Raw genomic sequence first — 27,992 nt, 5'->3', positions numbered from 1 at the left:
GGCCCTGAACGAGGAGGTCTGGACGCTGTGGAAGTAGAAAAGGACGCTCTATCGAGAGTCCCTGTAGGTCTGAGAACCAATGCCGTCTGGGCCATGCTGGAGCGATTAGAAGTAGTATTCCTCCTTCTTGCTTGAACTTCCTTATCACCCTGGGCAGAAGTGACACCAGAGGGAACACGTACGGCAGCCGAAAGTTCCATGGAATTGCCAGTGCGTCCACGAACGCTGCTTGAGGATACCTTGACCTTGCTTCGAAGACCGGAACCTTGTGATTGTGTCAAGATGTCATCAGGTCTACATCTGGTAGGCCCCACTTGTCCACTAGGAGTTGAAAGATTTTCGGATGAAGGCTCCACTCTCCGGCATGTACGTCCTGATGTCTGAGGAAGTCCGCTTCCCAGTTGAGGACTCCCGGAATGAACACTGCCGATATAGCTGGCAGATGGCGTTCCACCCAGCGAAGGATCTTTGACACTTTGACACTCAAAGCCATGCAGCTTTGAGTGCCACCTTGATGATTTATGTATGCCACCATTGTGGCGTTGTCCGACTGTACTTGAACAAGCCTGTTCTGTACTAGAGGAAGGGCTAGTGTCAACACGTTGAACACTGCCCGCAATTCCAGAATGTTTATCGGGAGGAGAGATTCCTCCCAGGTCCACCGACCCTGAAGAGAGTGTTGCTCTAACACCGCTTCCCAGCCCCGCAGACTGGTATCCGTCGTCAGAAGAACCCGGTTGGAGATCCAGAAAGGATGACCCCTGCTCAGTTGCTGGTCCTGTAGCCACCAGCTCAGTGACAAGCGGACCTCCGGAGTTAAGGAAATCATGCGAGTCCTGATCCGGAGAGGCAGGCTGTCCCACTTGTAGAGTATCAACCGCTGCAGAGGGCGGGAATGAAATTGACCGTACTCTACCATGTTGAAAACCAACACCGTGAGGCCTAGTACTTGCATCGCCAAGTGTACCGACACACGTGGGCAAGAGAGGAAGCACCTTATCTTGTCCTGAAGTTTCAGGACCTTCTCCGGAGACAAAAACAACCACTGGTTGTGGGTGTCCAATAGCGCACCCAGGTGCACCATGCTCTGAGCAGGGACCAGGGAAGATTTCTTCCAGTTGATGAGCCACCCGTGGGCTTGCAGCTATTGGACCGTGAGTTCCAGATGACAGAGGAGGTCCTCTGGAGAGTTCGCCAGGATCAACAAGTCGTCCAGATACAGCAGGATCCTGATACCCTGACGGCGGAGAAGAGCCATCATGACCACCATGACCTGGGTGAAAATTCTTGGAGCCGTGGTCAGACCGAAAGGTAAGGCCTGGAATTGAAAATGTAGGTTGCAAATAGCAAACCACAGGTATTGCTGATGCAACACTGCAATAGGTATATGCAGGTAAGCATCCTGTATGTCCAAGGATACCATATAGTCCTTGGGCTCCAAAACCAGAACAATAGAGCGAAGCATTTCCATACGGAATTTGGAAACTTTCACAAATTTGTTCATAGACTTGAGGTTGAGAATGGGCCGAGAGGACGCATTCGGTTTCGGGACTAGAAACAGCGTTGAATAGTACCCCCTGCCCCTCTGAGCCAGAGGCACTGATGCTATCACTCCTGTACCCATGTGAGATTGTACCACCAAATATAGAGTTTTTGCTTTTACATGATTCGAAGGGATGTTTGTTGAGCAAAATTGGCGAGGGGGACCTTTCTTGAAATAGATGGCGTATCCGTGAGTGACGACTTCCCTTACCCAGGCGTCCGAAGTGGTCTGCAACCACGCCTGAGCAAACCGTAGAAGTCGGCCTCCCACCCTGGGATCCTCCAGGGGGAGGCCCGCCCCGTCATGCGGTAGGATTGTCTGTTTTGGAAGCAGGCTGACGGGCAGCCCAGGCACATTTAGGTTTGGTCTTAAAGGTTTTGGAAGTGTGAGCATGTTTCAGGTACGCCTGACCCTTTGCTTTACCTGGAGGTCGAAAGGAACGAAAGGAAGTACTTTTAGCCTTCGAAACTGAAAGAGAAATATTAGGCAGACATGCATTCTTAGCTGATGCCAAGTCAGCAACAATCTTGTTGAGATCTTCCTAAAAAAGAATGTTTCCCTTAAAAGGGATCACCTCCAAGGTCTTTTTAGAGTCCAGATCTACAGACCAGGACCTCAACCAGAGAATCCGGCGAGCCAGAATAGACGTAGTAGACGCCTTGGCCGCCAGGACACCAGCATCAGATGCCGTCTCCTGAATATGAGAGGCTGTAATAATATATGAAAGACACTGTCTAGCATTATCAGGAAAATCCGACGGTAGTTCCTCTTCAACTTTCTGAACCCAGGCTTCAATAGCTTTCTGCTGCGGGGTACACTGGGCTCCACAAGGATAGACATTGGGGTGTAGAGTAGGATCTTGATCCGAGACACCAACAGGCTCAAAGCTTTGACTGTTCCCAGAATGCACAGCGCCGCCTCCTCTATAACCCCGTCTCCCTGCACAGGAGCTCAGTTTTGTAGTTGGTGCTGCAGTAAGCAGCCACATAACAGAGGGGCTGCTCCAGGCAGCCCTAAGAAGAGCTTTTTTTGAAGAAAAAAGTGAAGACTACAAGGGCAGCAGTGGTGGTAAATGTCAGAAGACATTCACTGCTGCAGCTTCAGCTCTCCCCAGCGGCGCTGTACACTCCCCGGCCCTGGTTGCCGGGTAACTACAGCAGGAGGCTCCGGATTTCTTCCCGGTCAGGCACACACGACGGGGGCTATCCGGGATCGCATGGCCGCGCTTCGGGAGGTGGTGAGTGGGTCCCGCTTGCGGGACCCGGTCTTTATCGCGATCTGGCGCGGTCAGTGGGAGGCGGCCTGCGCGCGCTGGCGGTGGACACTGTGGCAGTAAAGGCGATCCCACTAGATCACCAGGGCATGGGTGCAGGTCAGGTTTTCTCTCTAAACCATTTTCAGTAGCCCGCAGTACCCAGTGGTTTTGCCAGCAGGGGGATAAGGATTAGACCTGAAGACCCTTCCCCAGCCCCAGGGCACCATTTCCCGCAAATGTTCCCGCCCTGGAGCTGCATATCTGTCTCTCCCTCACTCCCCGTCAGTGTCTGGGCGCCATTATCTCTCAGCTTCACTGTTCCTGGGACTGCTTGGGCAAATCCTCCTGTGTAAAGCCGCCTGGTTGTCAGTGCTGTGACTTTACATGACACTTAAGTATTCTACCTGCTTTTTTAGACAGTGCTAGTTAAGAAAGAGTGCATTTAGTCAGGGTTTTCTAGTACAATTACCCTGTGATATACATCCAGTTCTTACTGTGTAGTGTTATATCTATTGACTACATAGCTATATATATAAGCTAGTCCAGTGCAGTATTATTGTTAGTAATAACCTCTGCATTGTACAAACTGTGTCTATCTGTGTGTGCATTAGCTAGCTGAGTGGTGTCCATTTTGTGTCTTTCACTCAACTTGCTATCCCTATATTCTATAACCTGAGAGGGCTTGGTGTGTCAGGTTTTATATTGATATAGGATTTTCACAAAGATATACTTTAATACGTATTATTCTCTGTGATTTAGTCACCATATCTCTCCTTTATCTCTGCTAGTGCTGACTACACTGCGCAGAGGTTTGGGTAAGAGGTATTGTGCTGCTGACAATTGTACTGTGTTACCTGATACTGCAAGTTATATCATGTCTGCTTCTGAGGGTAACGGTTCTGGGGCTGAACACACTACAGGTGTTGCTGAAGCCAATGAGGAAAATATAGCAGCTGTGAGCTCTGGTTCTGGGGGCTCCTTGCCCCCCAGTGGGACTGTGGCAACGGAGGTACATAATGACCCACCGTGGGCCGCTTTTTCCACGCTTCTACATACGCTAGTTAATAAACTAACACCCCCTATGGGACCCCCTATGCCGATACAGCCGTATGTGGTCTCTGCAGCTAACCCGCCATGGGCGGACGATTTATCTGCTCAATTGAGGAAGTTGAACCAGTCCCTGACTACTAAAAAGTCTGACCATTGCTCGCCTAAGCCCAAGGGGTCCTCTAAGCGAGCTCTTGTCTCCTCACAATCCACTGCTGTCACTGACACCTCGTCTGATGAAGACGGCACTTACACTGACGCCACAGGTTCTGACTCAGATACTGCTGATGGGGAGGGTAGTTCACATGTGGATGTTCCTGATCTTTTGAAGGCTATTAAATTAATTCTACAGATTATGGATGATCCCGAGCCATCCGTCCCTCCTAAGAAACCAGATAGGTTCAAGCGTCAGAAGGTGGTTAAACAAGTTTTACCTCACTTTGGCCACCTAGTGAATATACGTCAGGAGCCCTGGGAAAATCCGGGTACGAAGTTTGTGCCTCAAAAGAAGATGCTGGCTCGCTATCCCCTCACACCAGAGCTGTCTAAGAATTGGGAAACGCCTCCTCCAGTAGACTCACATGTGGCTAGGATGGTGGTTTCCTCAGCTCTACCTGTCACTACCGTCACGTCTCTAAAAGAGCCTACGGATAAACGTGTGGAGGGTTGTCTGAAAGCGATTTACACCCTCACGGGTGCTGCACAAAGGCCCACTATTGCAGAAACATGGGCTGCAGAGGCTATTGAAGCATGGGCCTTGGAGTTAGAAGCTGAAATCTCTTCTGACCATGCTAGACAATGCTTGTCATATATTGTCACAGCTTCTCGCTATATTAAAGAGGCGGCTTCTGGATCTGGACTCTAGAAAAACCTTGGAGGTACTCCCTTTCAAGGGAGATATTCTGTTTGGGGAGGACTTAAATAAGATAGTGGCTGACTTGGCTACTGCCAAAACTGCCTGTCTGCCAAGTACCGCTCCTTTTGTGTCGAAGGCTAAAGGTACTTCCTTTCGCCCCTTTCGTCCTTCAGGTAAAGCAAAAGGTCAGGCGTACAACAAGCAGGCCCGTACTTCCAAACCTGGTAAGCCAAAGCCCAAAAGAGCTTGGGCGGCCCGTCAGCCAGCTTCCAAGGCGATAAGCCTGCCGCATGACGGGGCGGGCCTCCCCCTGGGGGATCCCAGGGTGGGGGGCCGGCTTCTAGGGTATACCCAGGAATGGTTGAAGACCACTTCAGATGCCTGGGTACGGGAAGTCGTCACTCGAGGTTACGCCATAGCCTTCAAAAACCGACCCCCTCATCGATTTTGCCAGGAAGACATCCCGTTGGACCAGACAAAGGCAAACACTCTATATTCGGTGGTACAGACCCTCCTGGATACAGGAGTCGTAGTACAGGTTCCTCTTGCACAGAGGGGCCTGGGGTACTATTCTCCACTGTTTCTAGTCCCAAAACCGAATGGGCCCTCCCGGCCCATTCTCAATCTCAAGGCATTGAACAGGTTTGTGAAGGTTTCCAAGTTCCGTATGGAAACCCTTCGCTCTATAATTCTGGCCTTGGAACCTGGGGACTACATGGTCTCCCTGGATATACAGGATGATTACCTGCATATTCCTATAGCAGCGTCACATCAGCAATACCTGAGGTTTGCGATTGGCAACCTCCATTACCAGTTTCGGCATTACCTTTTGGTTTAACAATGGCTCCGTGAGTCTTCACCAAAGTCATGGCGGTGATGACGGTGGTACTCTGCCGTCAAGGGGTCATGATACTGCCGTATCTGGACGACTTGTTAATCTTGGCAAATTCCCCAGAACTTCTCCTACATCATCTAGATATGACGGTCCGGTTTCTACAAGCCTACGGGTGGCTCATCAACTGGAAGAAATCCTCCCTGGTCCCTGCTCAGAGCATGGTGCATCTGGGAGCGCTATTGGACACTCACAACCAGAGGTTGTTCTTGTGTCAGGAGAAAAGTCCTGAAGCTTCAGGATAGGATTAGTTGCTTCCTTTCTCGTCCGTAAGTGTCGATACATTCGGCTATGCAGGTGCTGGGCCTCATGGTATCAGCATTCGACATGGTGGAGTATGCTAAATTCCATTCTCGCCCCCTCCAGAGGCTGATTTTAGCCAAGTGGGACGGCCTGCCTCACCGGATCAGGTCTCAAATGATCTCATTGACTCCGGAGGTTCGTCTGTCACTGCTCTGGTGGCTCCAGGACCAACAATTGTGCAGTGGCCATCCCTTCTGGATATCCAACTGGGTCCTGTTGACGACAGATGTCAGTCTAAGAGGTTGGGGCGCGGTGCTGGAGCAACACTCCCTTCAGGGTCGGTGGACCAAGGAGGAGTCCCTCCTCTCAATCAACATTCTGGAATTGCGGGCGGTCTTCAATGCATTGAGCCTAGCCCAGCATTTAATTCAGAACCGTCCTGTTCAAGTGCAGTCGGACAACGCCACCACAGTGGCTTACATAAATCATCAAGGCGGCACTCAAAGCCGTCTGGCAATGAAGGAAGTCTCACGGATTTTACACTGGGCGGAACGCCATCTACCGGCCATATCGGCAATCTTCATTCCGGGAGTCCTGAATTGGGAAGCGGACTTTCTCAGTCGTCAGGACGTACATGCCGGCGAGTGGGGCCTCCATCCAGAAGTGTTTCAACTCCTAGTGGAAAGGTGGGGCCCTTCCAGACGTAGATCTGATGGCGTCTCGACACAATCACAAGGTTCCGGTCTTCGGAGCAAGGACAAGGGATCCTCAAGCAGCATTCGTGGATGCGCTGGTGGTGCCGTGGAGGTTTCGGCTGCTGTACGTGTTCCCTCTGGTGTCACTCCTGCCCAGGGTAATTCGGAAGTTCAAGCAAGAAAGAGGGATTCTGCTCCTCACATCTCCGGCGTGGCCCAGACGGCACTGGTTCTCAGACCTCCAGGGTCTATCGTCAGAGCGTCCAATTCTACTTCCTCAACACCCAGACCTTCTCTTTCAGGGCCCCTGTGTCTACCAGGACCTAGCCCAGCTGTCTTTGACGGCGTGGCTCTTGAAGCTTCTGTCTTGAGGGCTAAAGGGTTTTCTGAGGCGGTCATTCAAACTATGTTGCGGGCCCAGAAACCGGCTTCTGCTCAGATTTACTATAGGGTCTGGCATTATTACTTTGTTTGGTGCGCATCTAACAATTATGATGCTTCCAAGTTTAGTACGGCCAAGTTGTTGGCTTTTCTTCAGCAGGGCCTGGACTTAGGCCTGCATCTGGCCTCCCTCAAGGTTCATATTTCTGCCTTGTCGGTGTGGTTTCAGAGAAAAATTGCGACCTTACCTGATGTGCATACCTTCACTCAGGGTGTGTTGCGTATCCAACCTCCCTATGTCCTGCCTGTGGCTCCTTGGGACTTGTCGGTGGTTTTGGAGGCGTTACAAGAGTCTCCGTTTGAACCTCTTGGTTCAGCTGATCTTAAGTGGCTTTCCCTTAAGGTGGTGTTTCTCCTGGCTATTGCTTCAGCTAGAAGAGTGTCGGATTTGGGTGCCTTGTCCTGTAGTTCCCCATATCTGATATTTCACCGTGACCGGGCGGTTCTTAGGACTCGTCCCGGATATTTACCTAAGGTGGTTTCCTCATTCCACCTTAACCAGGAGATTGTGGTTCCGGCACTTGTTTCTCCTGATCTGTCTCCCAAAGAGAGGTCTTTGGATGTGGTACGGGCTCTCTATTATGTGAAGAGAACTGCTTCTATTAGGAAATCTGATTCTCTCTTTGTACTGTTTGGATTTCACAAACGGGGCTGGCCTGCTCACAAGCAAACTTTGGCCAGATGGATTAGAATGGTGATTGCACATGCTTATGCGAGGGCTGGTCTGTCGGCTCCTGCTCACATTACGGCCCATTCTACTCGGTCTGTTGGACCTTCTTGGGCGGCCCGCCGTGGTGCAACCCTTGAACAATTGTGCAAGGCGGCTACGTGGTCCTCAGTGAACACGTTCATAAGGTTCTATGCCTTCGATACTGCCGCTTCCCAGGATGCTTCCTTTGGACGCCGGGTTTTTGTGCCCGCTACAGTGCGTCCCCTCCCATAAGGAACTGCTTTAGGACATCCCCAATGTCTATCCTTGTGGAGCCCAGTGTACCCCGCAGCAGAAAACGAGATTTATGGCAAGAACTTACCTTTGTTAAATCTCTTTCTGCGAGGTACACTGGGCTCCACAAGGCGCCCACCCTGACGCACTTAGCTTTTTTGGGTTGGTATGGCATTAGCCGCTGACACTTCTCTTGTCGTGAGAGTGTGGTGTATGTGGCTGCTTACCGTTGTCGTCTCTTTTCCTGCTACTGCATTGGGCTGGTTAACTAAAAACTGAGCTCCTGTGCAGGGAGGCGGGGTTATAGAGGAGGCGGCGCTGTTCATTCTGGGAACAGTCAAAGCTTTGAGTCTGTTGGTGCCTCGGATCAAGATCCTACTCTACACCCCAATGTCTATCCTTGGGGAGCCCAGTGTACCTCACAGAAACAGATTTAACAAAGGTAAGTTCTTACCATTATTATTATTATTATTATCATCCTTTATTTATATGGCGCCACAAGGGTTCCGCAGCGCCCAATTACAGAGTACATAAACAAATAATCAAACAGGAAAACAGCAACTTACAATTGATGACAGTACAGGGTAAATAAACATAGTTACATCAGCAGGTGACACTGGAATAAGTATCAGGTGGCAGAAGACTGCTGGATTTGGTGCAGTTGAAGATTATTAAAGTAAAGAAAGGATAAGCACCATAAATCTCGTTTTTGCCACCCAAGAAGCCGCAATAGTGGGCCTATGCACAGCTCCAGCAAGAGTGTAATTGGACTTCAAGCAACCCTCCACACGCTTATCCGTCAGTTCCTTCAGTGAGGTGACGGTAGTGACAGGCAGAGAAGAGGACACCACCAGACGCGCGACTTGTGAATCCTCCGGCGGAGGTGTTTCCCAATTTTTACTTAACTCTGCAGCGAGAGGATAATGAGCTAGCATCTTTTTAGACAGGGAGAATTTCTTTCCTGGGTTTTCCCAGGATTCCTGATGAATGTCAACCAAGTGGTCAGAATGAGGTAAAACTAATTTATTAACCTTCTGACGTTTAAACTTATCTGGTTTCTTGGAGGTAGCTGGAGGGTCTTTGTTATCATCGATTTGAAGAATCAGCCTGATAGCCTCCAAGAGGTCAGGACAGTGTCAGAGAATCCCCATCAGAAACATCTGCATCAGTGTCTGAAGGGTCAGTGTAAACGCCATCTTCATAGAACGAGGTATCCGAAACATGTGTGGTTTGTGAGGAAGTAATGGCCCGTTTAGATGACCCCTTGGTCTTACACGGGCGAGAGTCAGGATTTTGCTTAGTCAGAGACTGATTTAATTGCTGTAATTGAGAGGACAATATATCTGCCCATGGCGTATTAACTGCAGGGACAATATGTGGCTGTAATGGCACAGGAGGTCCCATAGGGGGCGCAAGTATAGTGACTAGCGTAGTCAGTAAATTAGAGAAAGCAGCCCAAGGTGGGTCTTGATTTGCCCCCGTTGCTGCAGACTGACCATGGGGTATAGAACCCCCAGTACATGAACCCTCAGCTGCTATGTTTTCCTCCGAGTAATCTGTGGCGTCAGCACTGCATGGTGCAGGATCAGCCGTGGATCTATCACCCTGTTTAGCAGACATTATGGGATTCAAATAATATATCACGCCCAATTTCCTTTCTAAAATGATCTCCGTTATCGCGCATATTGCGCCCATAGTGATCAGGTTTAGCTGTGTAAAGGGTTGGGTGCCTCCCTACTCCGGGGGTAGCGAGCTGAAATAATGATACCATGCCCCTGAGGGCAGAAACAGAACGGGTATGGAAAGGGGTGAAAAGAATTGAATCCCGCCCTATATGTAAGCGTAACTTAAGGGTGAAATAGTACAAAATAAGCAGACAAATTACCTGACAAAAAATCCCCTGTAAAGTGTGACCGCAAAGCAGAACACAAACAGAGGATTTAAGAGGTATGTGGTAAAACACAGAGAAAAATACCAAGGTAGTATATCCTGTGAAACACTATATTATATGATAACCTTGATGCACTTAGCCCCCCTCAGAGTACAGAATATAGGGATAGCAATATGTGTGAGATACATGAAATAGAAATCATACAGCAGCTATTGGCACACAATCAGTCACATATACAATGCAGAAATTATTACAAACAATAAAACTGCACTGGACTAGCAATACTAAGTACAAACTGCAGTGCCGTAACTAGGTGTGTGCGGAGGGGGCATTGCACACAGCGCAATTGCGCTGTGGGCGCACCATCCGCATCCACACTGATTAGCTGCCACCAGCTGCTGCGCTGCCCGCTATAGTGTACAGTATATTAGTAGCGCTGCGCCCGGCTCCTTCCCTGCCGGAGGCAGCGCTGCTAATATAGATCACAGGCACAGCAGGCAGCGCTGGGCAATCTGCGTCTGTGAGTCTCTCCGTCCTCCGTGTGCTACTGGGCTCTGCTCCGCCCCCCCTCCTCCTGCTCTCCTGCACTGTACACTGACTTCCGGGTACAGGAGAGACGACGGCTGCAGCTGCTGCTTATCACAGCAAGTGAAGTCTCTTCCTCCATTCCCTCCCACCCCTCGTGCAAGTGCTGCTTATATTTTAGGTACTGTATGTGCTGATAATTACTGCTTATTTCAGTAAAACAACGTTAAGAAATACTTTTCTTGTGTTTGGAAATTCTGGACTTTCTCTCAGTGACTTTTTAGATAAACTACTAGTGCAGAGATTTTGTAAAAAAAAACAAACCCAAAACTGCATATACATTTATGTAATGTCCCCTGTAAATTGAATACATAATATTGTGTGTAAATATTCTTCTGCTATGGTATAAAACTATATATATATATTTGGAGCATTACTGTCTGCTGTAATGTGACTAATGAACGCTGCCGTGCGGTGTAGTGTAACTGGTGGACGCTACCGTGCGGTGTAATGTAACTGGTGGACGCTACCGTGCGGTGTAATGTAACTGGTGGACGCTACCGTGCGGTGTAATGTAACTGGTGGACGCTACCGTGCGGTGTAATGTAACTGGTGGACGCTACCGTGCGGTGCAATGTAACTGGCGGACACTACCGTGCGGTGTAATGTAACTGGTGGACGCTACCGTGCGGTGTAATGTAACTGGCGGATGCTACCGTGCGGTGCAATGTAACTGGCGGACACTACCGTGCGGTGTAATGTAACTGGCGGATGCTACCGTGCGGTGCAATGTAACTGGCGGACACTACCGTGCGGTGTAATGTAACTGGCGGATGCTACCATGCGGTGTAATGTAACTGGCGGATGCTACCGTGCGGTGTAATGTAACTGGCGGACACTACCGTGCAGTGTAATGTGACTGGTGGACGCTACCGTGCAGTGTAATGTGACTGGTGGACGCTACCGTGCGGTGTAATGTAACTGGCGGACACTACCGTGCGGTGTAATGCAACTGGCGGATGCTACCGTGCGGTGTAATGTAACTGGCTTATGCTACCGTGCGGTGTAATGTAACTGGCGGACACTACCGTGCGGTGTAATGTAACTTGCGGACACTACCGTGCGGTGTAATGTAACTGGTGGACGCTACCGTGCAGTGTAATGTGACTGGTGGACGCTACCGTGCCGTGTAATGTGACTGGTGGACGCTACCGTGTTGTGTAATGTAACTATGCAGTGTAATGTGGCTAACGGAGGGGGGGCAATTCTCTTTCTGGCAGAGGGCACCAAAATGTCTAGTTGCTGCTCTGGCAGTGGCGTAACTAGCGGTGTGTGAATTATAGGAAGGGAGGGGGGGGAGAGGTAGCATTAATTTCAAAACATGACAAGGGGGGGGGGGGGGCGTTGCGGTTACTTGCACACAGCGCTGAAAAGTCTAGTTATGGCACTGACAAACTGTTCCACTAAGTAAAGCTATATAGGCAGTGCCGTAACTACGTGTGTGCCAGGTGCACTGAGGGCGCAATGGCCAGCGGCTTGTAATGAGTCAATTTGACTCATTACAAGCCGCCTGTGCCAGAGGAGGAGAGGGAGCAGCGGAGAAGGAGGTGGAGGGAGGGGGAGGAGGTAGCCACAGCAGCGCTATGTAATTGGTAGCGGCGCCGCTGCAGCAGTCCCTCTCCTTCCGCATTGGCTGGCCCGGCGCTGCTGTGAATGCTGGGATGCGCTTCCCTCATCCCAGCATTCACAGCGGTGGCGGCCAGCCAATGCTGAAGGAGAGGTACAGCTGCATGCGGCGCCACCGGTAATTACAGTTCGCTGCTGCGGCTCCCTTCTCCCCCTCCCTCCTACTCCCTTGCCACCTGGAGCTTCCAGCACCGAGGAGCCTGACTGCCTGAGAGATGGTAAGTATCACCTATCTATCTATCTATCTATCTATCTATCTATCTATCTGTCTACCTAATGTGTAAAAGGGGGACTCTGTCTGCCGTAATGTGTAAAAAGGGGACGCAGTCTGCCGTAATGTGTAAAAAGGGGGACTATCTGCCGTAATGTGTAAAAAGGGGGATGCAGTCTGCCGTAATGTGTAAAAAGGGGACGCTGTCTGCCGTAATGTGTAAAAAGGGGAATGCAGTCTGCCGTAATGTGTAAAAAGGGGGGCGCAGTCTGCCGTAATGTGTAAAAAGGGGAAGCTGTCTGCCCTAATGTGTAAAAAGGGGAAGCTGTCTGCCCTAATGTGTAAAAAGGGGAAGCTGTCTGCCGAAATGTGTAAAAGGGGACGCTGTCTGCCGTAATGTGTAAAAAGGGGAATCTCTCCACCGTAATGCGTAAGAGGGGCTGTACCTGGTGTAGTGGCGCTACTGTGCGGCATAATTCGAATAATGGAGACTACTATATTATGTAATGTGAATTGGTATTATTTTGTTGCCCCACCCCTTACCCATAAAGCCACACCCCTATATTTTTGGGTACGCGCCTATGGCGCGCACTGCGCCGATGCCCTATCTTGCACACAGCACTAAAGTGTCTAGTTATGGCACTATATATATATAGGTATATAGATATAACAATGCACAGTAAAGACTGGATGTATATCACAGGGTACTTGTACTAACTATCCCTGTAGTAATGCACTTGTTCTTAACTAACACTGCCTAAATGACATGTGGAATACTTAAGTGTCCTGTAAATGCACAGTGCTCATGATGCAGGCGGCTTTACAGAGGAGACATTGCCCAGCAGTCCCAGAATCAGCTCAGCATGTGTGTAAAGGCGCCCAAACGCTGACAAGGAGTGAGGGAGACAGAGAGATGCAGCTCTAGGGCAGGAACATTTTCAGTAATGGCGCCTGGGGCCAGGGGGAGGGGCTAAAGGTCAGAGCCTTGTCCCCTTGCTGGACTTAACCACTGCAGGGCCTATTAAAATGGATTATGAGGTAATCAGACCTGTGCCCCTTGCCCTGGTGGTCTAGTGGGGTCCCTGTACGGCCATTGTGTCAACGCCAGCGTGTTCTGCCCGGCTCCTGGAGACCGCGGCGGATCGCGATTTTCAGTGGGTCCCGTCTGGGGGACCCTCTTACCACCTCACTGTAATGCGGCCACGTGATCCTGGAGAACAGCGGCAAGTGTGTGTGCCTGAAAAGAAACCGGAGCCCTCCTCTGTAAGTACCCGGCAACCAGGGCGCGGCAGTATACAGCGCGGCTGGTGGAGGTGAGGGAGCCACAGCACGATATGTCAGAATGACATTAAGTGCCTGTGCTGCGGCCCTTGAAGTCTTCTGTCTTCTTAAAAAGTTATTTTCAGGGCTGCCAAGTGCAGCCCTCCCTGTTAGCTGCCTGCACTGCTGGCACCAACTTACAAACTGAGCTCCTGTGCATGGAGGCAGGGTTATAGAGGAGGCAGCGCTGTGCATCTTGGGAACAGTCAAAGCTTTTAGCCTGTTGGTGCCTCGGATGAAGATCCAACTCTACACCCCCGATGTTATTCCCTGTGGAACACCAGTGTACCCCGCTGCAGAAAGAATGATGATTTGAGAACAATGCTGAATAACTCTATATGAAGAAAATAATGATGATTTGAGAATGATGCTGAAGAACTCTGTATGAAGAAAAAAATGATGATTTGAGAACGACGCTGAAGAACTCTGTATGTCAGTGAGAACTGAAATCGCACTCGCAATGCTGGGAGTCTGGGAATGCACTTGTAATGCTGGAGACTGGGAACAAACTTGTAATGCTGGAGATTGGAAACACACTTGCAATTATGAAGATTGAAAACACACTTGCAATGCTGGAGGCTGGGAATACACTTGCAATGCTGGAGACTGGAAACACCCTTGTAATGCTGGAGACTGGGCACACACATGTAATGCTGGAGACTGGGAACACACTTGTAATGCTGGAGACTGGGATCACACTTGCAAGGCTGGAGAATGGAAACACATTTGCAAGGCTGGAGACTGGAAACACATTTGCAATGCTGGAGACTGGAAACACATTTGCAATGCTGGAGACTGGAAACACATTTGCAATGCTGGAGACTGGGAACACACTTGCACTGCTGGAGACTGGGATCACACTTGCACTGCTGGAGACTGGGATCACACTTGCAAGGCTAGATGCTGAGAACACAGTTGCAATGCTGGAGAATGGGACACGGAGGGCTAGGAAATACTCCTTCCTGAACTGCAGCGTGAACCTGGGAACAGCTGTGAAGCGACGATACTCAGGCATCGGAGCTTTGCCCGGCGTCTCCCTTTATACCTCCTGCTGTGGTCCTATTGGCCGCTGCGGTCACTTTGTGGTCAGCGGTGAGGTTACTTTCGGTCACCCGCTGACCACAAAGTTCCCACCATTGGTTACAATGGAGCGCATAGGTGCTACATTGTAACACTGCCGTGTGCCGCCTGTCATACAGTACAGGAGCACACAGCCGATCAGGAGGGTGCCACAACGTGGCGTTCCCTGATTGGCTGATGGAACCCACTTAGACATAAGTCAGAGGGGGTTCCTGGCATTCGGGGAAAGGGGTCCCATGTGAAAACATGGGTCCCCTTTCAGTGTCCGTTTTTTTATTTTGACAAGTACCTGGATTACAACTGGATTAAAAGAAGAAGAGGCTTCTACCCTGGATTTTGTGAGTATAATTTTTTCCACAGGTACACCATGGATTCTACATGGAGAAGAGGACCGACCATCGTGTGAACATAAGGTAAGTATGTGTATATGGAGGTGTGTATGTATGTATTAAAGTTATACTTTCAAGGTGTGTGTCTTTTATGTTTTTATTGGTGTATTTTTTTTTTAGTAGTAGTACTACAGGTACCAGCGGGCCCGGTTTTCCTCCACATGCTGGTACTTGTGGTTCTCCAAGTACCAGCTTGCGGGGGAGGCTTGCTGGGACTTGTAGTACTGCTACTAAAAACAATATTCATTTTTTTTACACAACGGCTATCAGCCTCCCATCCGCAGCCCATGGATGGGGGGACAGCCTCGGGCTTCACCCCTGGTCCTTGGGTGGCTGGAGGGGGGGGACCCCTTGATTGAAGGGGTCCCCACTCCTCCAGGGTACCCCGGCCAGGGGTGACTAGTTGGTTATGTAATGCCAGGGCCGCCGGGAGCTATATAAAAGTGTCCCCCGGCTGTGGCATTATGTATCTGGCTAGTGGAGCCCGGTGCTGGTTTCAGAAATACGGGGGACCCCTGCGCTTTTTGTCCCCCGTATTTTTGGAACCAGGACCAGGCGCAGAGCCCGCTGCTGGTTGTTGAAATATGGGGGAACCTCTATCATTTTTTTTCCCATATTTTTGCAACCAGGACCGGCTCAAAGAGCCCGAGGCTGGTTTTGCTTAGGAGGGGGGACCCCACGCATTTTTTTTTTTAAATTTAACACTGTTTTTATTTTTTTTAAAAGTGCACAATGAAGCCCAGCACGGATCTCTCAGATCCGGCCGAGATTCATTGTATTAAAGTCGGCCGTGTTTTACAAGTCACTCACGTACAACGCTGCCTAAAAAAACGAATGACATCGACAGCGGTAAAACCGAAAATGCAGAATACGGCAGCTTAGTAAATTAGTCGTACTAAATTCAAAAAGTTGCATATTTACACTTTCGATGTCATTCGTGATTGAACTTTGACCTCAAACGGAAAATTACGAATCTTAGTAAATTTACCCCATACTGGACCTCCCTCTTAATTTATGATTGCCATCACCTGTGGTGAAACACCTTTCTTATCCATTAACCTGTTCAACACAGGTGCCGGCAATCATAAATTAAGAGAAAAGTCCAGCAGCAGAGCATTTTGTCCCTCCTGGAAAGGGTCATGTTGGGAGGTATGCATCCTGCTGTTTGTTTCACACACACTGACACGCGTTCTGTCCTCTCCAGCAGCCATCATGATTTCTGACTCCTAGACCTTCATCTTTCACGTCTTCCTTTCCCAGCACTTGGTGGGGGATTATATGCACTCTGATTGGCTGACTAACTGTGTGTGATGTGTCACTCAGCCAATCCATGCACATCAGACACTGCTAAGGCATTCCTGGCCTGCTCATGATCAGAATAGAGACGGAAATTGGAAGCCCATTATCAATTTATGACTGGGTTTCCACCATCAAAACTTTCAATGCTATGGTAAATAACCATCGCATCAAAAGATTTTGCTGAAAATAAAAAAAAATCTTGGATGGTTTGTACGAAAAAAATATATTTGAGCATGCACACTAGCAACCCTAGGCTGTTTTTAATGTTATTTTAACATTGGATGACCATAGTTTCCACTACCATTAGAAACATCCACGACCAGAAGCAAAACTTCTGGTGTCCATCCCTAGATCAGAACCTCCTCAGCATTACAGCAGCAGCAGCCGCTGCACTACGAACATGGGGGGTCATTCCGAGTTGTTCGCTCGTTATTTTTTTGTCACAACGGAGCGAATAGTCGCTAATGCGCATGCGCAATGTCCGCAGTGCGACTGCGCCAAGTAAATTTGCTATGCAGTTAGGAATTTTACTCACGGCATTACAAGGTTTTTTCTTCGTTCTGGTCATCGTAATGTGATTGACAGGAAGTGGGTGTTTCTGGGCGGAAACTGGGCGTTTTATGGGAGTGTGTGAAAAAACGCTACCGTTTCTGGGAAAAACGCGGGAGTGGCTGGAGAAACGGAGGAGTGTCTGGGCGAACGCTGGGTGTGTTTGTGACGTCAAACCAGGAACGACAAGCACTGAACTGATCGCAGATGCCGAGTAAGTCTGGAGCTACTCAGAAACTGCTAAGTAGTGTCTATTCGCAATTCTGCTAATCTTTCGTTCGCAATTTTAATATGCTAAGATTCACTCCCAGTAGGCGGCGGCTTAGCGTGTGCAAAGCTGCTAAAAGCAGCTTGCGAGCGAACAACTCGGAATGACCCCCATGGAGACAGGTGCTGTGATGGAACTACCTGTGGTGCAGGCAGTGCACTGAAACGGAGCTCACAGCAATTAAGGGGCCCACATCCGGCGCCATTATCTTCAGTACTAATGAGTCATAAGGACTCATTTTAGTGCACTGTTCCTGGGAGGATGTAATGGAGGAAGCAGTTTGGCGGAAGGAGAGGAGGCAATCCGCCCGAAGAGAGGAGCAGTGCTGCACTGACACGTTGCCATGAGTGGACAAATCAGAGCTCCAAAAGGGCATTTTGTGGAGCTTCTAAGCTCTCGCCACGTAGGCCGTGGGGGCGTTGCTGCGCTTGGGCAGGCATAGCAGCTCCTCCCAAATTGGAAATCAGTGAAGGCACAGAGGCTGGCGGCAGGAGGTAAGAGATACTGTTGGCTGTGTCAGAAATTACTGGCAGCTACGGGGCTTGGTGAGGGGAGGGGTGACTCAAGAGTCAACACTGACCTTTTTGAAGAAGGATCTGCCTGGAACAGTTTACCTTGGGTAAGTTACAGCTAAGGATATTATGGTACATGATGCACATCCAGTATATACATGCACATTCAAGGTATATGTCTGGTATCTTATTGGTCATGTTAATTGGCATATTACAGTACATTGTTATTTTAGATGTTGTAGGAATATTTATTATTATATAATGTGTATTCCACTTTTGGGTTATTTATAAAACCATATTTCATACAATTATGCAGAAACTGTACTCCTGCTGTGCACAGAAATATCCTGCCAAAGGCTCATTAGCACTGCATATTGCAGTCCTCATTATTATAAATGGGAATTACTTCACAACCCATGCAGTTCCTCTTTCCTGCCTCAACGCTGAGATACAGACCAGAGTGTGCTAGAAGCACCAGAGCATAGAGCGAACACCAGGCAGGAAAGAGGAACTGCACAGGCTGTGACAGGCGCTGGGTGCTAGAATGAACACTACCTATGTACTTAACTCCGAAAACCTTTGATCCCATTGGTTTACACCATCCTCACTAATGTCAAAGACCAGCGAAAGCTGCAGTGCCGACCATATAGTGCAAGTGGGAACCCTATAGTATATATAAACACATATGTTCTGATGTATATAATATATGTGCTGTCTGGTTCGCCTGGGGATCGGCAGTGCTGTGTGTATCAGGCACCATGGGGCACCCGAGATTCAGCATAAGGCATTACACTTCTTCTAAGCCTGCCCTCAGACTCCTGTGAAACTAGCCAATAGGAGGGGGTCAGCTTCCTAATAGACTATTTTTTATTTTTCAAACTGGTGATTCAGTTTGTCTTTAAGCAGTAACATAGAGACCAACCAACTCTTGCATTAATCCAATCCCTGATGGTAGTTGGCAGTGTTCCAAATCTGGGAGGGCCCACTATCAGGGCCGTCGACAGTGGGGATGGGCCGAGGTACTGAGGGTGTGGCCACACCCCCTATGGAAAAATATTTAAAAAAACAGTATGTGTGGCACAACACACTACACAGAGGGACACTGCATGTTGCTCAGCCAGGGGCATATCCAGGTGGGGGGATGGGGGTGGTTCAGGCTGCTGCGGCTCACCAGCAGCAGCCTCCCTAAACCTTCTGCAGTCCAGCACACAGTAGTGTATGCTGGGCTTTGGAGAAAAGTTGCCCCTCCAACGAGCCTGGGCCCAGGAAAACAGTACCCACCCTCTTGTTGGAGGAGCACCTGAATGCCTCTCGAACAAGCCCAGGCAAACAATAACCACTGCCCAATGGGGATTTACCTGGGCCACAGACAGGCCAGTCCTACCCTGAATAGCACTAACATGGGACCAGTTAAACAAACAGGAAATCATATACACCAATATCAAAAATGTTACTGACAGATGTTACCAAATTGTAAAGTATAACAGAGTGGTCAAATAACAAGCCAAAATGCTGAGGTCGTGCAGAATTCGGAATTGGTTATCTAAATAGTATGTAGAAAACCCAATAAAAAAAACTAGCTATGACGACTTCCTGTTCCGCCCACCATGTTGTGAGCTGTGACTGACTTCAGCTCTGCTGCAGACACAGCATTAGCAAGCTCCACGGCCTTGTACAGGCCTCCAAACCGCCCCAAATCATGACTGGCAGGTGCATAACACTTCCCTGCTTCATATGGACCGCTTTTTATCATCTCCGATGCCTGGATAAAAAAACAAAAAACGCGCAGACCCTGGACAATCCGGATCCAAGATGGCGCCCGTACCCCAGAGCCCATGAGACACCGCTACTTCTGCCTTTTCCCCTGCCTCCTCTAAAGCTGGATCGCTGCTGGTGCACTTACCAGGTACTTCAGATGCTTTTATAACCTATGGGGAGGTGGTGCAGGCAATTAAAGATGCAATGTCTCCTCTATTAAAAACGCAGGCTGATCTTTTTCAACAGACTTTCACTGCACTGGAGGGTCAGATGATGGGGCTCTCCCAGAGGGTCTCTGTGATTGATAATGTATCCAGCTCTAATTTTTATGACCTGCACACCCTTATAGCTGACTATGCTAGATTGCAGAGATCGCATTTACAGCTTACTGCTAAAGTTGATGACCTTGAAAATAGGTCCACACACAATAACCTGAGAGTGGTGGGATTGCCTGAGACTCTTAAAGGGCCAGATCTTGTTATGTTTCTATCTACGATGTTTCCCAAATTATTGGATGTCGCTGACTCCTGTAAGGACACTGTTATTGAGCGTGCACACCGTCTGGGCCCTCCACATGACTCGACGGAACGCCAGCCATGATTGGTCATATTCAGATGCCTGAACTATATTCATAAGGACATTATGTGGTCTGCGTCCAGAAAATATTGCAATCGCCATTGGGCAGTCCCAAGTTATTCTTCTTTCAGGATTTTTCTACTGAGGTGACGAAAGCACGTAAAGAGTTCTCTACATGCTGCCAATCTTTGATTCAGCAGAACCACAGGTTCGCATTGCGCTTTCCAGTATGCTTGCGCTTCTACGATGAGAATTCCTATAAAGATTTAACATCAGCTTCAGATGCCTCTGCCTATTCCCGGGATCTTTCTGCTGCACCAAATTCTGCATCAACCCCCTCTCCTTCTTCTTAGTCACCTTGAGTGGGCTGCAGCGATGTTGACACGCTGACAGCAACTCCTCTGCTTAATTAAGGACAGGACTTGTCGTTACCAGGAGCTAAGCTCCATGTTGGCCTCTGGACTGAGCACTAGAGTTGCCTTCTGTGTTTTAGTTTTCATTTGCTTTAAGTTATGTGGTCAGCCTTATATATATCTATATATGCATTTATTTTTTACTTACTTTTATTTCTATATATACTTGTGTGTGTGTGTGTGTGTGTGTGTGTGTGTGTGTGTGTGTGTGTGTGTGTGTGTGTGTATATATATATATATATATACACTGCTCAAAAAAATAAAGGGAACACTAAAATAACACATCCTAGATCTGAATGAATGAAATATTCTTATTAAATACTTTGTTCTTTACATAGTTGAATGTGCTGACAACAAAATCACACAAAAATTATCAATGGAAATCAAATTTATTAACCCATGGAGGTCTGGATTTGGAGTCACCCTCAAAATTAAAGTGGAAAAACACACTACAGGCTGATCCAACTTTGATGTAATGTCCTTAAAACAAGTCAAAATGAGGCTCAGTAGTGTGTGTGGCCTCCTCGTGCCTGTATGACCTCCCTACAACCCACACAAGTGGCTCAGGTAGTGCAGCTCATCCAGGTTGGCACATCAATGAGAGCTGTGGCAAGGTTTGCTGTGTCTGTCAGCGTAGTGTCCAGATCATGGAGGCGCTACCAGGAGACAGGCCAGTACATCAGGAGATGTGGAGGAGGCCGTAGGAGAGCAACAACCCAGCAGCAGGACCGCTACCTCCACCTTTGTGCAAGGAGGAACAGGAGGAGCACTGCCAGAGCCCTGCAAAATGACCTCCAGCAAGCCACAAACGCGCATGTGTCTACTCAAACGATCAGAAACAGACTCCATGAGGGTGGTATGAGAGCCCGACACCCACAGGTGGGGGTTGTGCTTACAGCCCAACACCGTGCAGGACGTTTGGCATTTGCCAGAGAACACCAAGATTGGCAAATTCGCCACTATCGCCCTGTGCTCTTCACAGATGAAAGCAGTTTCTCACTGAGCACATGTGACAGACGTGACAGAGTCTGGAGACGCCAAGGAGAACGTTCTGCTGCCTGCAACATCCTCCAGCATGATTAGTTTGGCAGTGGGTCAGTAATGGTGTGGGGTGGCGTTTCTTTGGTGGCTGCACAGCCCTCCATGTGCTCGCCAGAGGTAGCCTGACTGCCATTAGGTACCGAGATGAGATCCTCAGACCCCTTGTGAGACCATATGCTGGTGCGGTTGGCCCTGGGTTCCTCCTAATGCAAGACAATGCTAGACCTCATGTGGCTGGAGTGTGTCAGCAGTTCCTGCAAGACGAAGGCATTGATGCTATGGACTGGCCCACCCGTTCCCCAGACCTGAATCCAATTGAGCACATCTGGGACATCATGTCTTGCTCCATCCACCAATGCCACGTTGCACCACAGACTGTCCAGGAGTTGGCGGATGCTTTAGTCCAGGTCTGGGAGGAGATGCCTCAGGAGACCATCCGCCACCTCATCAGGAGCATGCCCAGGCGTTGTAGGGAGGTCATACAGGCACGAGGAGGCCACAGACACTACTGAGCCTCATTTTGACTTGTTTTAAGGACATTACATCAAAGTTGGATCAGCCTGTAGTGTGTTTTTCCACTTTAATTTTGAGGGTGACTCCAAATCCAGACCTCCATGGGTTAATAAATTTGATTTCCATTGATAATTTTTGTGTGATTTTGTTTTCAGCACATTCAACTACGTAAAGAACAAAGTATTTTATAAGAATATTTCCTTCATTCAGATCTAGGATGTGTTATTTTAGTGTTCCCTTTATTTTTTTTGAGCAGTGTATATATTTCATTCCCCAGCAAAAATAAAAAAGTGCAAAATAGATGCACCTTGATTTAGTTTTCCTGCAGGAGACTCACCTTATTCAATCTGAAATAGTCAAATTGAATATGATGGGATGGAGGGTGGTTGAATCTGCCCAGTTAAACTCTAACTCTTGTGGTGTTGTCCTACTGGTGAAGTCATTTCTCCCCATAACTGTTATTTCCACATTTTCTGACCCAAACGGGTTGCTTTTTAGTGATGGAAGTATCTATATATGATATGCCTTATGTTTTGTGTAATATATATGCACCTAATAAGTATGATAAACAGTTTTTTCCATCTATTGTCTCTAAATTCCTATATGTGCTTTTAAGTGGGGTAACTGGGGTTTTTTGCTAAGCTTGAGACATACATTAGTCTGGTTATGTTTTCACACCTGCTATACCGCAAACTGACAAATACCCTTTGAAGCTTACATGTCTAGCTGCTGACATTATATTTCTGCTAGGAAATTACCATGAAATATATCTTAGATAAAGGTCATAACTTCACAGTATGGGTTCAAACAAAGTACAATGCCTTGTACTTTTTCCTGTATCAGCACTAAGCTGAAAACAATTAGAAACAGATTATCAGATGTCAATTAAAAATGTAGTCTATGAGCAATATGGCTTCCATCTTTATCACCTGCGTACTGCGTCAGGTATTTCTACTGACTCTAGTAGCCACATAGCAGAGAAATTTCGATCCTTCTATGCTTCCCTATATTCCCAGGCTAGAGATTCTTTTTGGTCTTCTATTTCTACCCCTCAACTGAACTCCGACTTGGCTGTGTCCTTGACGGCACTCATTACATCTAGTGAAGTGTTGAAAACAATCCAACATATGAAATCAGGTAAAGCTCCTGGCCATGATGGGTTTACGGGGGAATATTATAAAATTCTAGCACCTACGGTAGTTGATACTTTAACTGCAACTTATAACAGTATTTTATCCTCCAAATCTGTTCTACCCCATTTTAACTCAGCGGTCCTCAAGGCCTTACCCAAGCCAGGCAAAGATTTAGAACAAGCAGGCTGATATCACCCTATGGGGTCTATTTACTAAGCCTTGGATGGAGATAAAGTGGACGGAGATACAGTACTATCTAATCACCTCCTAACTGCCATGTCACAGGCTGTGTTTGAAAAATGACAGTTAGGAGCCGATTGGCTGGTACTTTATCTCCATCCAAGTCTTAGTAAATAGACCCCTATATCCCTATTAAATGTGGATTATAAAATCCTTTTGAGAATTTTAGCGGAACGGTTGAAAATACTATTGCCATCTTTAATACATGAGGACCAGACTGGGTTCATATGGGGGAGGCATTCTACTACCAATTTGCGCAGGGTTTTAGTGGCGGTTCAGGTAACCCTCCCTTCCGATCCCCCCTCCCTTCACACAATATTATTTTTTGATGCGGAGAAGGCCTTTCGATCTGGTCTCCTGGGATCATTTATTTTATACGTTGCTCCGGTTTGGACTACCTGATGCACTTGTTACTTCATTGAGTGCTCTTTATGAACACTTTCTCCCAAATTGTATGCAATGGATATATCTCAGATCCTTTTTTCATCCAATGGGGCACCAGACAAGGCTGCCCTGTGTCACCACTTTTATTTGCCCTCGCTCTTGAACTGCTGGCTATTGCTTTAAGACAGTCCCCCCTGTTCCTGGGAATCTGAGTCGGTGCTTCTGAATTAAAAGTTGCCCTATTTGCAGACGATATGTTACTCTTTATGTCTGACCCGGCTTCCTCTGCGCCGGAGGTGATGCATATCATTGATCTTTTTGGGTCTTTTGCTGGTTATATGGTTAATGTGGCCATGTCAGAATTTCTACCTCTTTCTGGCTCCTTTTCTGATTTCTTATCGATCCCTATTTTTCTGTTATGTCTAGCCACACCTACGATTAAATATTTAGGAATATACATCCCATATGATCCTGGAGGCTTGTACACCATCAATTTTACCCCTTTACTACGTACTATACCAAAAATGCTTGGAAATTGGGCGAACCTCCCACTTTCTATGATGGGAAGGATTGCTGTCATAAAAAGTGTAATTTTCCCCAAATTATCCTACCCCATGCAGATGCTTTCGATAGCTATTAGTAAACGCGATATCTCAATATTACACAAACATTTTACCAAGTTTATTTGGTATGGTGGTAAGCCCCGAATAGCTCAGGCTAGACTGCGCTTGTCATGTACAGATGGAGGACTGAGAGTCTGTTAGAATAATCGCTTTTACATTTCGATAGCACAATGAAACATCTCCGCACTGAGATGCTGCAAGAAACGCATTATAGAATTTTAAACAGGGCTTACGTTTCACAAGCGCAAAGGAGACACATGGTGGCGGATGAATCTGGCTGCTGTTATAAATGCCATGCTTCGTCAGCAACCTTTTTCCACAATTTGTGGGAGTGTGGCAAGATACGCCGATTTTGGAATAAAATTGCAAATTATATAAACAAAATTTTTGGTTTAAAAGTTTGTCCCCATCCCTTAGCCATGATATGTCTTCACTTTGCGAACTGGAACCTAGGCCCTGACCGCAGAACCACAATCCCACTATTATCTGTTATTTTAACGGCAGCCAGGAAAATTATTATGGTACAATGGACCAAGCCCTGTCCCCCTTTATTGGCAGCTGTTCATCAATTATTACTTACAATTTTGTACTTTGACAGGAGGGCCTCATTTCCAGACGTTGAGAAGGGTGTGATCCGCTTTTATAATAAATGGGGCTCATTCATTGAACACCTTGACCCTCGGGATAGGGCACAGATTATGAAGGTGTTTGACTCAACCTCCTGGTTTTTATCACGCCAGATTTTGTGATCTTACTATTCATTCTATCCTGCTTTTAGGTTCTCTAATTTGCTGCAAGGATCTCGCCTCGCGTCTTATTCTCTATTATATATTATAACCATACTTGCCTACTTTTGAAAAGGCATTTCAGGGAGATTGTGAAAGTAACACCTATCAGCGCGGATGCGTACTGCTACATCTGAGAGGCTTGTCATAAAAATGACTTACATCCAAATGTAAATGAGCCCCAAAGCTAGTAAGATCTAATTGTTGAAGAAAAGACACTGATATTTTGCAGGATTTGTTTGTGTGTTGTGTTTTACAAGAGGTTCCATATACTGTAAGTGGCCACGAAAAATCTTATTTAAAATGCATGTAGCCATAGGATCATTGTGCCTTATAACTAATGCAGGGATATGTCACTGATGATCCCATTTGAATATACATATCTCCTGATTTCTTTTTTTCCCGCCAAGAATGTAACAGCTGCATAATGAGGATAAGGTACAATCAGGGAGATTGATGGTCTGTTCAGGGAGTGAGGGAGATTGCTGCAATTTCAGGGAGTCTCCTACAGAATGAGGGAGGGTAGGCAACTATGATTATAACTGATACCGGTGCCCATGGATTATAGTTGCCACACTTCCCGACAATACCATAGAAAATACAATGTACATAAAATTTCCCTTCCCCGTCCCCTCTACCTCCTTTTTGTGTTTACCTAATGTCTTTGTCTAAATTTGTTATGTTCACTTGTATCAGTTATAAATGCATCTATTACTAGGGTTTTGATTTTTTCTTTTTGTATGATATTATATTGTTGTTGGAACTCCGAATAATATGCTATTTTTCTGGTTTCAGTACTGGGACGCTCCTATCTCTGGAGCTTTTCTCAGATGCTATGTTTTCTTTATATGTCATCAGTGAGCTACCACCAATCTTCGCTTATCATTTTTTGTTAATATGGACAAGTGATGCTCAATTGAAGACTTTCTTGATACTCGTCCCTCTCCCTTTTTTCCTTATTGACATTCAATAACCATGGTTATTATTGTTGCTTCGTGTTTACTTGGATTGTGTACTATGATGCATTTATACTTTATTGTATGCCATGTTGTTCTTTATGTTTGGAAAATCTCTAATAAACAGATTTAAAAAAAATAAAATAGCTACATAATATAGCAATGTATTACTGCGAGGCCTGTGCATATTTAGATGGGTCAAAAAGGGTGCAATAATTACACTAAGCAAACAAATTAAGCTGCATTTTGTCTGAAGAAAGAAAAAAAATTACTGAGAATGTATTATATTTTTTCTCTTACGTCCTAGAGGATACTGGGAATCTATTTAGTACCATGGTATATAGACTGGTCCACTAGGAGCCATGGGCACTTTAAGAATTTGATAGTGTGCACTGGCTACTCCCTCTATGCCCCTCCCACCAGACTCAGTTTAGAAAATGTGCCCGGAGGAGCCGGTCACGCTTATAGAAGCTCCTGAAGAGTTTTCTGCATTTATTTTATCTGTTTGTTATTTTCAGGCAAGACTGGTTGGCACCAACCTGCCTGCTTTGTGGGACTTAGGGGGGAAAATGGCCCAACCTCTTGAAGGGATAATGGTCCCGTTCCCCGCTGACAGGACACTAGCTCCTAAGGGGACTATTCGCAAGCCCCACCACGGCGAGCGTACATTCCCGCAGACTTAAAACGGATCTGACTCCATTTTAAGCACTAAATGACCTCAGCCAGTATAAAAAAAAGCGGGAATACAGCGCGCCATAGAGGGGGCGGGACTTCACTATGAGCGGATCCAGCAGCTCACCAGTGCCATTTTCCCTCTGCAGTGGATACAGACGCTGACTGACAGGGATGCGCAGCTCCTCCAGAGTGACTCCAGATTACCTCAGCGGTACCAGGGGGTCATAGCAGGAGAGGAGCGTTTATTATTGTACTAAGTCCCCAATCTGGGTACTTAGTCTGCGACCCGGCTAAGCGTGGCATTAGCGATAAGGCCGCTGTGTGCTGGCTCCATAATATCACTGTCTCTCCCTGGAAGGCTCTTTGTGGGTTAATTGTGCTTTTTTTTTCAAAAAGTTTTTTTTTTTATTGACAGGTGAACATCAAAAGCATTCAAATAAGAAACAACATGCATTACATGAGAACATTGAGAAGTGCGTAGAATTGTAATAGTAATAGTAATAGTGCTCCACGTAGACCCAGAACGACATCAAAACTATATCGTATCAACAAGAGACAACAATAACAATAGGGACAGTTGAACATTTAGGAACAGTGCGATCAGAAGGGGGCTATGGAATCAAGAGTCTCCAAGATACACCATTTAGTATCTTTAAAACATTTCCGTAGAGCTTCTTTTATAATCGGGGGAAGAGTCAGGACATAGGGTAGCCAAATATGAAAATATTGTTCAGTCAGTTTTTCCTTCTGTAAAGTGGTGTTAGTCCAGTTAAGGTGGAATAGATGGGAGATCCTAGGGTGCATAGTGAGATGGGGATCGGATCAGTAGAGATCCACTGGGAGAGGATTGTCTTCTTAGTGGCAGCTGCTAGTTTAATTAGTAAAATGCGCTGTCCTTTAGACAGTCTGACAGGAGAGGATTTCGGATATATGCCACAAAATGCCCATGTCTTAGTGATATTAAACTGTATCTGTAAGTCTGTTGTGATGTATGACTGGAGTGCTTGCCAGAGTGCCTGTACCTTGGGGCAGGACCATAGACCATGCACCAGATCTGCGTCTGGAGCAGCGCATTTGAAACAGTGGGACGAGGAGGAGGCCCCAATAAGGTGTCGCAGCTTGGAGGTGACATATGCTCTATGTAAGATTTTCTGATGCATTTCTGAATACGAGATTGAACCCAACGTTTTATCTAAATAAGTGTTGGCCTCTAGAATCAACTTCAAAGAGAGATCCGGGAACTCCAGTTT

General features: G+C 47.2%; 1 protein-coding gene across 1 annotated transcript in view; it reads left to right on the top strand.

The window, feature by feature from the left end:
• BTK (Bruton tyrosine kinase) overlaps positions 1–27,992 on the top strand; it is a 403,461-nt gene that overhangs the window by 86,263 nt on the left and 289,206 nt on the right. The window lies entirely within an intron of this gene.

The sequence above is a fragment of the Pseudophryne corroboree genome, chromosome 8 (assembly GCF_028390025.1).
Source record: "Pseudophryne corroboree isolate aPseCor3 chromosome 8, aPseCor3.hap2, whole genome shotgun sequence".
Taxonomy (NCBI): Eukaryota; Metazoa; Chordata; class Amphibia; order Anura; family Myobatrachidae; genus Pseudophryne; species Pseudophryne corroboree.
Note: the sequence above shows the minus strand (reverse complement) of the source record. Positions and strands in the feature narration are given on the sequence as shown.